General features: G+C 48.2%; 1 long non-coding RNA gene across 1 annotated transcript; it reads right to left on the reverse strand.

The window, feature by feature from the left end:
- Positions 1 to 219: 219 nt before the first annotated feature.
- On the reverse strand, positions 220 to 16,081 carry LOC116633571. Its single transcript, XR_004299757.1, has 3 exons — positions 15,946 to 16,081; positions 15,173 to 15,329; positions 220 to 1,100 (listed from the first exon to the last, which is right to left on the reverse strand). It is a non-coding gene; the product is annotated as an uncharacterized LOC116633571 (long non-coding RNA).
- Positions 16,082 to 17,343: the final 1,262 nt, after the last annotated feature.

Here is a 17,343-nt window from a genome sequence, read left to right on the forward strand (position 1 = left end):
GTGGTATCTCAATGTGGTTTCGATTTGAATTTCCCTGATGGCTAATGATGATGAACATTTTTTCATGTGTCTGTTAGCCATTTGTATGTCTTCTTCGGAGAAGTGTCTGTTCATGTCTTCTGCCCATTTTTTTACCTTGATTATTTGTTTTTTTGGGTGTTGAGTTTGAGAAGTTATTTATAGATGTTGGATACCAGCCCTTTATCTGTAGTGTCATTTGCAAATATCTTCTCCCCTTCTGTGGGTCGCCTCTTTGTTTTGCTGACTGTTTCCCTTGCTGTGCGGAAGCTGGCCAACACTTAAACAGCCAGCTCAGCCTTACCAGTGTGTCTCTGACACACCAGCAAGACACCGGTGAGTTTGTTCACCTACAGGCACCCTATTCAGCAGTTTTCATTGCTTCCTTTCCCATGCATCCATGCCCTCTCCATTCAGAGTGGGCAAAATGAGCCCCCAAAGCAATATAGTGTGGTTGAAAGGTGTCTGGAGTGGGCGGCAGGACCTCGGGTCCTGATCTGGGCTTCACTTACTACCACCTGTGTGACACCGGCCACAGTAACCTTCTTACCTGTAAAATGGGTTGGTCATGCTCCCTTAGAGACAGTATGAGAATCAAATAAAATAATGCATATAACGTGCCAAACACAAGACCTGGCACGTAGTAGGTGCTCAGTAATGGCATCAGACCTCCAAAGGGACGCGGAGACACAGAAGCTGCCCTGGGTGACTTTTATTCTGGAAGGTCCAGTGCCATCTACTCTAAGGTTGATTGCTGGGTGGGCGACACTAGGGAGGGGCGATGGGTCAGGGCAGCTACTGGGATCTGGCTGAGCAGCCTCCTGCGCCCGGCTCTCTCAGCCCCTGGGGGAGGTGCCCACAAAATCCAGCCTTTGCAGTCCATCCTGAAGAGGGATCGCAGAACAGGGGTGCCGAAGGAGGGAGAGCGCTGTGTGATGACTCACTCACGTCAGGACCACAGGCACTGGGGAGGTAGGGGAGGGTGGCAGGAGTTGGCACCCGCCTTCCTCCATCCTGCTTTTCTTTCCCTCCTGCTGCTCAGCACTCTTTGGGCAGTTTAATAGGGTTGCCATGGGAACAACCTGCGGTGGAAAGAACAAAAAACCCTCAGCCTGAAGACGTGGGTTTGAATCCCGGCTCTGCTGTTTTCTGGCCATATGGCCTTGCCGTGCTAGTTCATGCCCACTACCCACCCTCCACACCCTTTGTTCCCTGAAAAATAGGGAGCCTGGGCCCTCCCACCCACCCCATAGAGTTGTTTGGAGCTTTGCAAAATACGTAGATGAAAGCAATTTGTGTAATGTACTTTCCAAACACGATGTTGTGTAATGTGACTGTGTTGGCTTAATGTAAGCTGAATTTCCCCAGCCCTGCCGACCAGTGAGGTGCCTGGAAAGCAGTTAGCAGTGGCCACCCACGCTCCACTGGCCAATACCCTCGCAGTGCAAGCTAGGCCCTGGTGCCTATGAAGAGCCCCTTGGGGACTTGTCACACTCCCCGGGGACATCCATTAGGCACCCCACGCAACGTGATGCCCTTGGGCGTGCCTTGCTCCTCTCCTGCTCTGGGGCTGCCACCGTGGGCAAGCTGCCAGTGTCCAAGGAACCCCCCACCACCACCACCCCTACCCCATGTCACGTACGGTGCTTTGGGTGTCAACAGAGCCCTGACTCGGAGCAGCTCCTGCAGCCTCTCTCCCCTGAGGGCTCAGACAGCACTCCCAAGGCCAGACAGGGGACAGATGTCCATCTGCTCTGTTCATCACTTCTCTTCCTGTATCAAATCTGCCCTCTCACCCACCCAAACCGAAAGGCCGTGGGCAAGTGACTTCACAGAAATGAACTCTTCTGGGACTGTCTACAAGTTAACCAGACATGCTCAGAGAAATTTGGATCTCATTTTGAGCGGCGGGTGGTATGCTTCCTACAATATTTATCACAAGTCTCCATTTTTATTACTGCAAGTAGCAACACCCCCTCTGTGGTTCTTGAATTGGGGTGAACGGTCCTGGCGGTGCGGGGCTCACCATATTCCCACGCCCCACACATGACCCAGGAGGCAGGCCTTCCAGATACCACTGAAGAGAATCCAGGAGGATGAGCTCTGGCCGAAACAACGGCGGAGAAAGACATTTGTGTCTGAAAGTTCACCACAAGCAATTTAAACTGAAATGTAAAGGGAGCGAGATAAAAACTCCAGAGAAGTGCAGGTCCCAGAAAGATTTTGTGTAGGTCAGGCTTTCTCAGGCCACAGGTCACATCTCCTTAGTGTGTCATGAAATCAGTTTAGTGGGTTGTGACCAGCATTTGAAAAGATGGAGTAGGACAGAATGGAATTATCTGGGTGCGTTATACATACTAAGGACGAGTATTGGTTTGTGATATTTTTGTTTCTGTCAATCACACCTAGAGATGGAACTATAGGAACTTGCCACTGTCAGCTCATAGCCGTCAGACAACTGCAGTTCCGTACGGTTCACCACAACAGGATACGTACGTATTTGGCCACGTGTAAAAATTTCTTTGTGTGCGTTCAAGTTTAAAAACTTGAAAAAGATGATTGGATTTGGAGTTAGAGAATTTGCATTTAGATTCCAGCAGAGGTCTTTACTAGCTGTGCGTTCTATTTTAGCCTTGTTTCCTCTCTGTGATCTGCCTAGTTGATGGGACTAAGGTGAGAACTGTGGGAGAGAACGCAGTTAGAACTACTAACTTAGTGCCAGTTAAATGTGGGGAGAACCGAAGGTACCAAGAGTGTGTTGTTCAGGACTCTTCGGCTGCAAATGTGAAAGCCAACACAGAGTACCAAAAGCCAAAAAAAAAATGGAAGTCCAGAAGTGGGGTGGCCACAGGCATAACTGGATAGAGGGACTCAAATGATGTCACCGGATCTCTTGGTCTCTCCCTCCACCCCTCAGCTCTACTTGCCTTTAAGAATGGGGTTCTTTCGGGGCGCCTGGGCAGCTCAGTCATTAAGCGTCTGCCTTCGGCTCAGGTCATGATTCCAGGGTCCTGAGATCGAGCCCCGCATCGGGCTCCCCGCTCAGCGGGAAGCCTGCTTCTCCCTCTCCCGCTCCCCCTGCTTGTGTTCCATCTCTCCTTTCCCTCTCTCTCTGTCAATTAAATAAATAAAATCTTAAAAAAAAAAAAAAGTATAAAAAAAAAGAATGGGGTTCTTTCAGCAAGAGGAGAGCAAGCACTGTTGCCCACATTCAGGCCTGTATCACCCCCATTAACGACCTCATAGATGCTCCCAGAGGAAGACTGACCCAGATTGGAGCACGTGCTGTGTCTGCAATAAGGAGATGGGATGAAACTGCTGGGGGTGGGGGAGCTGCTCTCCCTCCCGGGTGACCAGAGGTGGGATGTTGCAGTTGATGGTTCCAGCTCACAAGAGGGGACTCCGGGATGGGGGTGGGGGTGGGGGTGGGGGGCTGCAGTTCCCAAATGAAGAGCAAGGTGTTATCTCCGGGAGAAGGAAAGGAAGCCTGAGTAGACGCCCATGATGGCAAGATGAATAAGACGATTTGAGGTGCCTGCATCAGGCACCTGAAATCGTAGTTCTCCTTAGAGAGGTCCAAAGTGTCTGTTCACACAACACAGAGCAGGGGCGGTGAACAAAGTGAAGCAGGTCGCCCACAGGGCAGCCCACATGCTCTTGTATGACTCTCTGGGCCACGGCAATACGGTCCTCAAGGCTGATACAGGATAACTGAAGGATGGGAGCCATTCGTGAAGAACATGCCCATTACCAAGAGGCTAGAGAAGAAATGGGAGCCAAGAAGGCTTCGTGCTGCCTGGAAATACACGGGAGTAGCACCAGCCAAAGGAGCAAGTGGGAAAACTCAAGACAGGGACTGACACGGTAGCACCTGGTTAGAGGCAGTGGAGGGTTCCTTTCTGATACAATCATAAAACTGGTCCCAGAGAAAATACACTCAGCTGGGAACTCAGACTATTCAGATCTGGGGAAACATTATTTGGCTAAAAGCAGAGCATCTGACACACTCATCATTTGCCTCACTGACTATTTTATCTCCCAGAAAGTAGAGGAAGTAGCAGATAAACGTTCCTAAACCAAATTCCAACCAGTAAGGAAGCTGGGCTGGTGACGTGGGGGGAGGGGTATCCTGGAGAGGAACTTTGGGGGAAAACTTCCGAGTAGTCTCACAGTGAGTTCATGATGACGGGAGGAGACAGCTGGATGCAGTCAGAGATACCCTGGACCCAGGACAGGCAGATGTCAGAGGCTTCACAGACTAGGTGTGATTTTACGGTGAAAGGGAGGCTGGAGAGGACTGGTGAGCTCTCATAAAACAGTTCTGCTGCTGTGAGTACAAAAGGTCCTAATGAGGAAGAGGTGGGGGTAGCTTAAAAAGACAGAAATGGTGGAAAATTCACATAAATGACTAGTTTTCGGTTTACAGTGAAACCAAGTTTTTTTTTTTTTTAAATCATTTTTATCTTCCTGTGAGCTCCCCAAGTATTTGTCTTCGGCCAGTGACAGTGCCAACAGTTTAATATCTTTCCCTCCCTCTCCCTCCCTCTCCCTCCCTCTCCCTCCCTCTCTCCCTCCCGCACTCTCCAGCAGGTGCATGCGCAAATGCCTATGCAGGTTCTCCAACGACTGGAGTTCCCTCTTTCCCTAACTTCCTCTTTTTCTATTATTGACGGAAAACTTGGGCAGTTACTGATTTTGTCATCTTAGGCTTGCCGTGCAATATTCGGAACATAGCTACACTTAAAAAATGGATTTATCTAGGGCGCCTGGGTGGCTCAGTTGGTTAAGCGACTGCCTTCGGCTCAGGTCATGATCCTGGAGTCCCGGTAGGGCTCCCTACTCAGCAGGGAGTCTGCTTCTCCCTCTGACCCTCCTCCCTCTCATGCTCTCTTGTCTTTCATTCTCTCTCTCTCAAATAAATAAATAAAATCTTTAAAAAAAAAAATGGATTTATCTAAAATTCAAACTTAACTGGGCCTCCTGGTTTTTTGTGGTGGTGGTTTTTGAGGAGGTGCTAAATCTGCAACCGTGCCCCCTCCTGCCCTAACTCCTTCCTCTGGGAGCCTCCAGTACTGGAGAGGACACTTAGTGGGTGGGGCAAGGGACAGGGGCCTGCCTCTAGTTGGCTGGGTTCCCCGGACTCCAAGAAGGGGGTACCCCAGCTTCCGCCCTCTCCTCCCCACTGCCAGTTCTTCCAACACACTAAGCACAGTCACCCTGGGGAGGGAGTGCTCCTCGGTGAGGCCTTTTGGCTACCCCCCCTCCCAGCAGAGTGGTTTGTGTTCATGGTCACAAACAAATGAAAGCTGGGCTCTCAGAGCAGAGCACCCTTCATCTCCCACCTGGAGCTGGGTTCTCCGGGACCAACTGCTTCTTCCATTTCATAGAGCCTCTCAGGATTGTCCGTGTCACACCCGGCTGTCTTCACCTGATTGTGTAAGTGGGTATCACCTCAGCCCTTCTGCTGCCTCCAGCGGCTTACCATGGAGCCACTGTCCCCTTCTTTCAGGCTTTTCTTATAGCCCTTCAAATGGTTATTGTAGCTTCCCTCTGCACACACCCCAGTTTGCTGTGGCTTTCTGGAAATGAGCTGTGCTCTCCTGGACCTAGTGTTCTGGGCAGTGCTCTTTGCAGAGGGGGCCTCCAAGTATACAGGGACAAGGACTACTGTTGACAGTGAAGGGAACTTCCTAGTGGATAAAACACACTTGCTGGCCTTGCTTTTAGGCCACTGCTACTCTCTTTCACCCAGTATATCGACAGACTGAAATTCTTTTATTTAAATTTTATCTCCTCCTTTCCCCAATCAAATATCCCTTGATGAGAATTGGTAGGTACCACTGTTTCCTGGGCATCTATGGGATTCTCATATTCAAGTTCCATATTTGCATGGGCAGTTTTCCCTCTCCTTCCTAAAACAAGTGATTCTTATTCAGATCTAAATAAGAAAGAATTGATCCCATGAAAAAAAATCAAGATTTTATTATATACCAGTTTAATGAAATTGAGAAAGTCATTTATTCCTAGGGAAAGCATTTTATATGTCTGGAGGAAATACTTTAATGATGATAGGTGAGGTTGGTGGAAGTGGGGATGGACTCGTTTATTTTAAGGCCTATTCAAGTATCAAATGATTTCTCACTAAATTGTCTTCTACAGAAGGTAGGTGGGTCCAGGTATTCAGAGACCCTTTGCTTTCCCAAGTCCCAAGATGAGTATAAGTCTATGAAGCTAGGAGCGCATATAACAGTAGTTAAAAAATATGATGGGTTGGGGGAGTGGTATCTAGGAAGAAGAACTGGGAAAAACAAAAACAAGAAAACTCCTGCTGGCGGTCTGGCCACACAGGGGCTTAATATAAATCAGAAGTGTTGAAGGGATGTGTTTATTAAAGTTATTTGCTGTAGGATATACAATGTAAAATCTTTCTTCTATCTTCTCTGTGAAATCATCAGTGAAAGTCTACACTGGTCATGCTCACTGTGGCTCTGGAATGAACTAATCCTTCTTAGAGAGCTTGAGGACATGCTGCTGAGTTCTGCAAATGGATTGTCCAGGGAACAAAGAAAATGGGACGGAGTTAAAGTACCGAGGGAAGGCCAACTGTGGATTACGCCTGTAAATCATTATTAATATTGGACTGAAGAATGTTATACAACCACTAAAAATGATTTTTATGGGGTATTTTTGGTGATGTGAAAAAATGGTTTATGCTAAATATTACATTTAGGAAGCAAGGTTTAAACTGCATATATTCTGTGATCTAAATTATGTAAGAATTATAGAAAAATGACTGAATAGAAATGTACCAGAATGTTAATGGTGATTGACCCTAGATAGTGGAATTACGATGACTTTTTTCTAATACTTTGTGCTTTTATGTACTTTCCAAGTTCTATACGATGAGCATGGAGTACTGTAACAACCAATATAAAAGAAAAACATCAGGCTTCTCAGATTCCATTCGAGAAATGTTTGTTCCTCCCTCCTCTCCCAAGTTTTCTTCTACTGGAATCTGGGGAAACCATGATGGGACCCCAGCAGCCCAGGTGAAAGAGTTTAGACCGGGTGGGAGGGGAGTTAGGGGACCCTAATTCTGTGCTGCTACTGGCCCGAGGTGCAGATGGGTGGTCTACCAGAATATAGGACAGAGAGGGTGCTATCCACTGGATGACCAGGCCTGGCTGCTGCTGTATCTGTGGGGCCCAGTGCAGTGGTTGGAAACCCATCACAGATAAGCAGGAGATTCCGGGGAGCACCATTGACTGTGCTTATATATATTGGAAGGGACTCTTGGAAGGAGACTTGCTAGAATGTGTCCCAGCCAAGCTCAGAACAGAGATCCAGATAGACAATGTGAGACAGTGGAACTGAGGTTAAAACCCAATTGTATAGACAGGGATAGTATTAATGGACATGAGAAGTTTGTGACTTAAAGGTTTTGTGGATGTTTAAGACTCATTTCCTTTCATTCACTCATTCATTCATTCATGCATGCAACCATTCATATATCAGTCCATTCCTTCATTCACTAACAAACATTTACTGGGCCTTCCATGCTAGGCACTGGAGACACAAAGCAAATAAGACATTGTCCGCAAGTGATCAGACTCATGCCAGGTCCCTTTATCTGGGTGGTGCAGAGGTCATGAACACACTTAGGATTTTTATGGTCTTGAGCAATCTGTGGATAAAGCACATCAGTGACTCTAGGTTAGGGGAGCTGGGAAAGGGTTAACATCCATAAACATCCTCCCCCTCCCCCCAGGATCATGCACACATTCTCCACTGCTCCCTGTCACACAGAATCAGAGAACAAGCATTGGGAAATGTGTGAGCTAGCAAGGACCATAGAAGATTCTATCAACCGGACTCTTACTTGCATTTCCTAAGGATTGTGTGTTGATATCACTAGGGATCTTCCCAGGATTGTCCCCAGGAAGGAATATTTAATGAAAAATAATAAGGGTACATGGACGGAGCTTTAAAGATGGCAAACTGCCTTTAAATCCGTTCTATCATGTAGTCCTCACATGATGGAAGTGAGTAGTCAGGGATTACCGTTTGAATTTTACAGACAAAAAAACAGGTTCAGAGAGGTGGAGTCCTCTCCTACCACAAAGAGGTAACGAACTGGGATCTCCATTTCAGGTCCTCTCCATACCTCCCAGTCCGTGGCTTTTCCATTACAGCTCATCCAGAGAGTCCAGATGGCTCTATCCCTCTGAGGGAATAGCAGGCCCATGGCACACTCGGAACACGGGGCACACATGCAGAATGTGTAGGTTTGGGGGGAAGGAGGAGGCTGGGTGCATTTGTTTTCTATGGTTGATGTAATAAATTACCCCAAATTTAATGCTTTAAAAAAACAACAGAGATCTATTCTCTCAGTTTTGGAAGCCAGAAGTCCAAAATCAGTGTGTTGAAGGGCTGTGCTCCCTCTGGAGGCTCTAGGGGAGAGGATCTGTTCTTGCCTCTTCCAGCTTCTGGTGGCTGCTGGTACTTCTTAGCTTGTAGTTGTATTATTCACGTCAGTCTTGAAGGCCGGCATCTTCAAACGGACTTTGTGTCAAATCTCCCCACCTCTCATTTATAAGGATATATGTGATTGCATTTAGAGCCCATCTGGATAATCCAGGGTAATCGCCTCATCTCTAAAGTCTTAACTTAATCGTACCTGCAAAGCCTCCCGCACCCCCAAATAAGGTAACTTTACAGGTTCCAGGCTTGTGGACTTGATATCTTTGAAGGATATAATTCAGCCTACTACCCTGGGCTAGGGGCTTACATGTTTGTAACCTCTTCTGCCTCTGGGTTATCACTCAGTATAAGCTGAAGCTACTTGGGGAAAAAGGAAACATGGGTATAGTGACAAAATAATTTTGAGAAAATTATATGGATGAGGGTAGGACTAAGACTGCCTTCCTGATGTAGCAGTTTGTTTATTGATTCCATCTTAAAGCTGCTGCCTTTTCCCATGCTCCTGCAGAGTTGGCTCAAGTCCCCAAGCTCTTAGCCTCCTCTCTCTCCAGCCAAGTTCAGGGAAGATGGGCTGGCCCTGAAATCCTGGAATGTCAGAGCTGGAAAGATCATCTCGCTGATCCCCACTCCCCTCCTTTACTGACAGAGAGCCTGAGGTTTGAGTGAAACCAGGCCTGCTGAGTCTCTTCCCCCAGAAACCAGTCCTTCTAATATGTGAGTCTATATTTTTAAGGAGCCAGCACAGTATCTCCCAGAGAGGCTGGGACACAAGGATTGAGGCAGGGTAAACTGGGATTGACTGACTATGAGGACATCCTGCTTTTGTGCCCTTTGGAACTTGGCCATGGTTCTTCCTGCTCATCCTCTCTGGATCTCTCAACCATCTCCTCTTTCCTCTCTGTATCCTCTTGTCCCTATCTGATACTCTCTGCTTCCACTCACCCTCTCGGCTCATCCACTCATCTGTTAGGCCTACGTTCCACAGCAGCCCCACAGGACTTCCTCCTATTGCCCTCTCCCTCTGTCTTCCCCAGTTAACCCTCCTTTCCCAGCCCACCCTAGTCCCCTCCTCCTTGGCAGTAGGCTCTTTGTCAATTTCAAGGCCAACATGATGAAATAGAGAAGCACAGTGGCTTCTGGAGGCAATTTTTTTTTTGGTCAAGTTTAAGACTTCTAAAACTGAGAAAGATAATGAGGAAGGAAGTGGGGATATGAAGGAGGAGGGTTTACCTTAGCTTCTCTGTTTGTGGGTTTCACTTGCATGAATTTTCCTATCACCAGAATGATGAGTAGATCTCTGGGCATTTACTTATATAATTGCTCAGTTGAAGCTTGTGTGCATCAGCAAAATAGACCCTCGAAGGTAGGATATCCATTACCCCAGGTGGTCAGATAATTCTAATTATACCAAAGTTCCAGTTTCGTTTATTAGCATGTGGCCTTTGGACTTACGTTTCCTCCTCTTTGAAAATCACAGGAATGATACTACCTACCTCACAGGGTTTTTGTAAAGCATAAATGAGATAATGCCTGTGAAATCCTCTAGTCTAGAAATTAATGCCAGTTGATAGTCAGTAAATATTCGTGGAACTGATATCTGGGTCACTTCCTCTGTGAAGACTTTTCTGACCTCCTACTCCAAGGAGGACTGACCCCTCCTTTTTTAATGTGCCCTTTATACCCTACTTATACCCCCCGTTAGAACCTGTAATACTTTATTACCCTACTCAGCCCCCATCTGGCCCCCTTTCACCTCTCTTTCCAGCTCTAAGCATCTCCAAGACAGAGATACCTCTGGTTCATCTGTGTAATCCCAGTGCCTAGTGCAGTGACTGGCTCATAGGAGATGCCCTGGAAATAGTGGTTGAATTGATTTGAAATGGTGAGGGTTTCTGAGTATAAGCCTTCCAGGCCAAGATTGCTTTGGATTTCTCATGCCAATGGCTGCCTCCTTGTATTTATTAAGATCGATGGCAAAACCTGTTGAAAGGCATCTGGTTCTAGTAGTCCCAGGAGATTCCGTCGGCCCTGGTCCACCTCAGGCAGATGGGCCTTAGTAAGAGAGATCAAACTGTTTACTATACAGGCAGTGCCCAGCCTTGCTTCCCTCCCAAGTTAGCGTGGTTTGCCATTCAATGCCATCATATCATCGAAATGGCGAAGGCTCGAGGGAGAGCCATGCACCTCTCCTGCATTTCCAAGGGGACTACTTCATAAGTTCATTTGCCTGGGGACAGTCTTCTCTGGCTATCTCCAGAGTCTTTCAAAAGCTTTGGGGTTGGTCCTGTTTAGATGTGATGGGTAGGAGTGCAGCCCAGGGACACACAGGTAGACAGGAAGGGTTCTGGGCCTGACAGTGCCGGAGGCCATTCAAGAATGTCTGTGGGACATTGTCAGGATGGAGTAACTCAGGAAAGAATAAGCCGTATGTCAAATCTGAGGGTGACCTGGAAGCCCCACAGAAGAAAGAGCCATAAAGACATAGGCATCTCTAAAAGAGACAGGTCACAGAAGGAAGTGGGAAACTGGCTGAATGGTTACTCACAACTAAAACTACCACGTATTGGGAAACTACTAATGTACCAGGCACATTATATACTTTATTCTTTGAATCATCACAACAACCTATGTAGTAGGCTTGCACGAAAGGAAACGGAGGCTCATAGGACTAAGTGACTTGCTTAAGGTCACACAATTAGCAAGTGACAGAAATGGGGTCAAACCCAGGCAGTGGGCCCCAGTCTTCTGCTCCTACCATGCTCCACTGCCAACATGGGAGTGGAGGGTATGGACTGTGATGTCTCTTTTATATTGTACTCAGCATGGGCTGAAGAGGCATGGGCCCAGTGGATTCGGGACTCCATGCTAGGCGGGGAGCCATGATCCAGTGCATATCTTATAAAGATATAATTCCTGTGTCCGCCCCTTCTAGCTGATTTCTGGCTCTCGTGTCAGTGCTTCTATCACTGCACAGTCCTGGAATTCATTGTTCAGCAACATTATTCATTGCAGCTGCTGTGGCCTCAAGCAGTGCCTCTTCTTAGAGTTGAGAAATGTGGCCTTTTCTGAGTCCATCACTGGAGCAAGAGGGAGGACCTGATACAGAAAACTAAGAAGGTGGGAGAGAGACTTCCCCTCCCAGACTAGATGCCAGAAAGCATGGATTTCTAAGGCATGACTCTGGGATGCTCGATGGCGCCCAGCATGTGAACACTGACTGAAACCTAAAGCCACAGTCTGAAGAAGACTAAGCCATATCTTGAGAACCAGATTATCTAGCTGCAAATTACTCTCGATGCTTATTTTCCTGCTATCATCTCTAAAGATCGCGTGAAGGATTGTTTCAATACAATCCCTGACATCTGCTCTACAGAGGAATTTTTAAGAGGGAGATTGTGGTTACGGCATTAAACAGGTGCCCTTGGAGGTTACCATGCAAGGTGAATCGTTGGAAACAGGAGTTGGACTGCATTGTTTTTTCTTCCTCTCTCCACATGGAGAGTCTTCTTCCCTGGCCAGCTTTGCAACACAATGGGTATCACTTAGGATCCTTTTGGCTGCAAGGATGTTGAGCATGTTGAATCAAACCGCTGTCAACAATGAGGAAATGTCTTATTGGACGCAAGGGGGGCCAAAGGAGAACAGCCCTAGGCATGATGTAATCCATGTATCAGCGATGGCATCAGATACACAAGTTCTTTCTGAGGGCCCACCTGGCTGTGCTCAGTGTCAGCTTCTACCCCCGAGAGCTGGGTTTCTTTGTGGTTTCAAGATACCTGCTAACGGCTATCAGGGCTCCATGCGTGTTGTGCATATCAAGAAGTATGATGTTTTCTCAAGCATGGACTATAATTCCTTAGCTGACTGAAACCTTTTCCACATGCCAACCCCTGGACCAGTAACAGACACCAGCGGAATACCACGAGCTGGTAACCGGTGGATGCCTGAATGAAATCAGGACGCAGCTGGCAACCAATACAATCTGTGGCAGAGAGGCTGGGTACTATTTTATCAAGCAAAGTGACAATTCCCTTAAAACTGGCCTTTGCTTCTGTAGTTGGCTAGAACGTGGGGGCTTATCCTTGCATGTGGGCTGGGAGCCAGGCAGGGCAGCAGGGACATTGCCGCCAGGTACACACAGTGCCTAAGCCTATGCCCACAGATGAATTGTTGTTTCTGGCTCATCTCTGAGTCACTGTCCAGAGTTTCAAGGGGCTGTAGCCAGCAACGACTGACCCAGTCCTCATGGAGATAACCAGGAAACAGAAGAAACCCTTCAAATTGGGTCTCTGGAGAACTGCCCAGGTACCAACGCGTGCCATTGTCTTGTGCAAACCTGTCCCCGCAGAGGCTTTGCCTGCTGGCTGACTTCGCAGCCTGTGGCCCTAGGAAGTCCTAAGGAAGCTCTGTTTGTGGTCTGGCGATGCTGAGTTGGGCCCTCTGCTTCCTAAAGGCTGTTGAAGCTTTGAGCTGGCTCTTTCCTCGCGCTGCAGTTACCATGGCCTTGAAAACACTGAGGAGCTGCCACATCTGTGCCCCCTAGCCCTCCTTCCCATCAGTGACTGCTCATTTTCTGAGCACCTCCCACGAACAAGGCACCAAGAAGGAATGGTATTTGCATGTCCTCCCACATCCTTGCCCTCGCAATTATTACTCACCCATGTGAGGAAGTAAGGGATCATATTAGAGGAGGTACTTTCATGAGTCTGTGATTGGGGTGGTATGGCCAGGAGAATGGGGTCACGGGACAGATGGAGGAGTGCACGGAATAGGAACCGCGCGTGTTTTTGTGGGGAAGGGGTGCTGGGGAGCACCATAACGGCAGGAGTCCTTGGGGGTCAAGGCTATGCTGAATCAGCCTTGCAAATATTTACTCACCAAGGGAAGCCAGTAAATCATACCAGTCAATGTAGATAACAGAGCGTGGGGGCTTCCTCTGCCCTGAGAGGTGCTAAAACTTAACAGGAAGCCATTTGGGGGCCATGATGGCTGTTGTCAGGGCCGCCCCCTGTGACTCTTCATCTGGTGCGCTCTCACTTCAGAGGGAAATAACATCCTGACTCTCCTCGCTGGTGGTGTCTCAGTGACTAAGTGGGTAGCAGAGCTGCCAGCACCGTGTAAGCAGCCCGATCAGGATGGCGGAGGTGGGCATGTGGCACGGTAAGCACGCACTCCATTCTGTGTCTCCTGGCTTTTAAAGACAAAGAGCGTGAGCTTCTGCAGAGACTGTGTGTGAGCGTGAATGTGAGTATGTGTGGTGGGTATGAGTGTGTGTGTGCTTATCAGAGGACCTGATGATGGCTCCATCCTAACCATTCCTATGGAAACCTTGAACTCTGCCAGGCCTCAGAGCCCTGTCATCTGGCCATGCTGGTTGCGTCTGGGCAGCCCCAAGCCTGGGCAGCCACCAGAGCCACACAGCACCCAGGGCTGGACAGGCCAGGCAGGAGCTATGGGCTTTTCATTCTCCCCCCAGCAATGAGCCACCCTGAGGCAATCGGGGCAGTTGTTTGGTGTCCTGGGAAGGAGCTGGCCCTCTGCCAATCCTGGGCCTGAGGCTCCCCCTGTGTGCACTGGCTTCTCAGGCTTTGGGGAGCTCAACTTACCCTAAATCTCAGAGGGTAGAACACCGTTCCCTCCAAAACCACTACCACTAGCACTTCCACCTGTATCCCTGCCTCTTCCTCTAGAGACACCTCCCCTCCATTTCTAACCGCCATCACTACCACCACCTCTCCACCACCACCCACAGCCCCAACCACATTCCACCACCGCCACCATCATTGGCCACCATCACCACCTCCGCCAACATCACTTCAACCGCCACCCTTACTGCTCCCACCTCCACTGCCACCATCACCATCACCAAGGCTATTACCATCACCTCCTCCACCACCACTCTCATCAGCCCCCATCTCCATCACAACCCCCATCACGGCCACCACTATTCCCAACACCACACCGTTTCCATCATGACCACTACCATCACGTCACTGGGGTGCCTACAGCCTAAGCCTGTGTGTTGTTGGGGCCACACATCTCTTGTCACAATTTCTTACAATAGTTTCTCCTTTCGTGACAACTCGTGGTCTATAAATCTCCAAGCACAGACTACAAAGCTGTTTGGTTTCATTCCTGGAACTTTAGTCCATGAATCAGGGATTTACATTACATTACATTACAAGTTCTCTTCCAGCTCCAAGATTCTCTGGTAGGTGCATGTGTCTGTCTGATTATGCTCACACCTGTCCGTGCCCATACGCATGGAGGCTGCCAATTAGGTCTGGGATTCATCTGACTTTCCATGAGAATTTCTGATAGACTCTAGATCCAGAGCGCATAGAAGGAGACAAGGCACAATGACCCACTGTGGATGTGTAAGCCCCTACAAGCTCACACCATTCCTTCATCATTGCCTTATAAACCAGTGATGCTTCCCAGAAATCCTGGCTTGTGGTAAAAATTGGAGGGTGTGCGACGTAAGGAAGAGTTATCACAGAGAATTAGAAGACTGGTGTGAAGGATCATTTAGGCCTCTTACTCACCAAGTGACCTTAGGTGGGTCACTTTGATCTCTCTTAGCTTCAATTTCCTCTCCCGAGAAGTGGGACAATTTTACCCACTTCCTAGTATTACTGAGGGGATGAAAAGAAAAGACAATCTGTGACAATACCTGATGCCAGGCCTGGAACCCAAGGGGTGTTCCTTCCTTCCTTCCTCTTCCCCACAGCTCTGAGATCCTGCAGCCTTCAGGTGCTTGGGGAGCACCATTGTTGATCCAGTCCTCTGAGACAGTGGGCTTCCTGTTCCCAGTTCTATCTCAAACGGCTCTGAAGAAAGAACACAGTGATCCTGGAAAATGTCACTGAATCAGAAGCTCAGTGGCTTTGCCAACAATCTGGGGGAGCGGACTCCAGAGCAGCTACAGGGAGAGAGTGAGAGGACACGGTCTTGGGCTTGAGCTCCCAGATGAGGATGGACCCTAGGGCTTCCATCTTTTCTGCCTCTTCAATATGGAAATGCACCACACACACACACACACACACACACACACACACACACACACACCAATCCCACTGTTGGGGCAGAAGGCAAAGGCAAGTAGGGAGGGGGATCGGAGCCCCCAGAAGCCCAGAACTTGTACCCATGAGCTTTGAATGATTCACGGCCCACATCCAAATGGCGGCCCAGACTGTGCCTTTGGCTGTAGCACTCCCCCGCAGAGCATGCAGATGAGCAGGCTGGTGGCCTCCCTGCCAGCCCCTCTTAGTGGGTTTCCTTGCTCCACATCTCTCCCTCTGACTCTGTGAGTCTCTCACCAGCCTTTAGCCCAGGTCTCTTTCTCCATCCCATTGGCCTAAGCAAGGCTGGCAGGATCTCTGGACAGGGACTGGCTGGTAAGGGGGCCATAAAAGTGCAGGCTGGGGTTTGTGACAATAACCTCACCTCTGTCCCAGCTGCTAGCACTGTCCTTGGAAACCCAGGGTCAGCTCTGGAATCGGAGCAGGAGACCAATGGGGTCTGCCACTCTTTAGCAGTCATGGTACTTCCTGGAAGGTGCCTTCTCATTTCCATCTTGGCTCACAATGCTCTGCATGGGAATAAATTCCAACAGACCTTAGGGTTCATGTGTTGGCATCCACTGAAGGTGGAGACTTCACTAAGGCCCAAGCCCTGCATCTGACCCCTATTATTCCACATACTAGTTAGAGGACTTTGGACAAGGGACTTATCCTCTTTCTTTGTGCCTTGCTATCTTAATCTGTAAAGATGGAAATAAATAATGATATCTGTTTAAGAGGCTTGTTGTGAATTTAAATGAGATTATTTAAATGAGACTTAAATAGAGTTATTCCTGGCACTTGAAAACTTCCTAGTGTTCTATAAATGTTAGTGAATGCTGCTCTTACTACAGCTACCTCCAGCACTACAACAATCACTGCCACTACCAGCAAATCCTGTTGGAAGACTTAACCCCAAAACTCGGTGACAATCAGCTTTCATTACCGTTTAATTAGTGCCTACTACGTGAACACTCTGCTGGGTACCTTTGCGGACACTGACTCGTCTAGCTCTCACAATTAGCCTTCGCAGTCGGACATGTAATTTTGCAGCCATTTATAGATGAGAAACGGGGGACTTTCCTCAGGTCCCAAGGAAAATGGGGGTTAGCAAGGGAACTTTGCATATTCTTGATTTGGCATTTATCTAGTGATTGATGCCTTGCTTCATTCAAAAAGGGTTGAGGGTATCTGTAAGTCATCCCATGTGCCAGGTAGCAAAATGCCCCAGAAAGTGCAAAAACAACAAAGTCGATGAGCCCTGGGTTGGAATCCAGCCCCATCACTTACTAGCCCAGTGACTAGGAAGTACTACATAAAACCTCTGTGAGTTCCAGTTTCCACGGCCCACGGATTAGCTATGCAAACTGAAAGATATTCATCATTATCCCTATTTTTCTGCTGAGTAAATCAAGATTCGAAGATATTGCAACTTTACAAGTTTACAAATCTATCAGGTAAGTTAACAACAGAGCCAGATGTTGGCCCTGGGTTGATCCTATTTCAATTTCCAGAGCTCTTCCCGCTGTTCTGAGCTACTTCATCAGTGCCCTTCCCAAGTGCAAAGCTGGGATCTGAGCACAGTGCAGCCCTTCCTGTCGCATGGTGGTGCTGTCCATTTTCCTCAGGGCACTGAATTTAAGGAGGAAAAACAGACATTCTAACTCCCCCGTTGGCGCTTGCCCTGTCCCAAGTGACTAAGTATCTCAAATCCTTCCTTCAAAAGTAATTAAAAATAATACTGCCTTCAAGGTGAGGAGGGAGAGGATGGGCTAGTGGAAAG

The sequence above is a fragment of the Phoca vitulina genome, unplaced genomic scaffold (assembly GCF_004348235.1).
Source record: "Phoca vitulina isolate PV1807 unplaced genomic scaffold, GSC_HSeal_1.0 scaffold8, whole genome shotgun sequence".
Classification (NCBI taxonomy): Eukaryota; Metazoa; Chordata; class Mammalia; order Carnivora; family Phocidae; genus Phoca; species Phoca vitulina.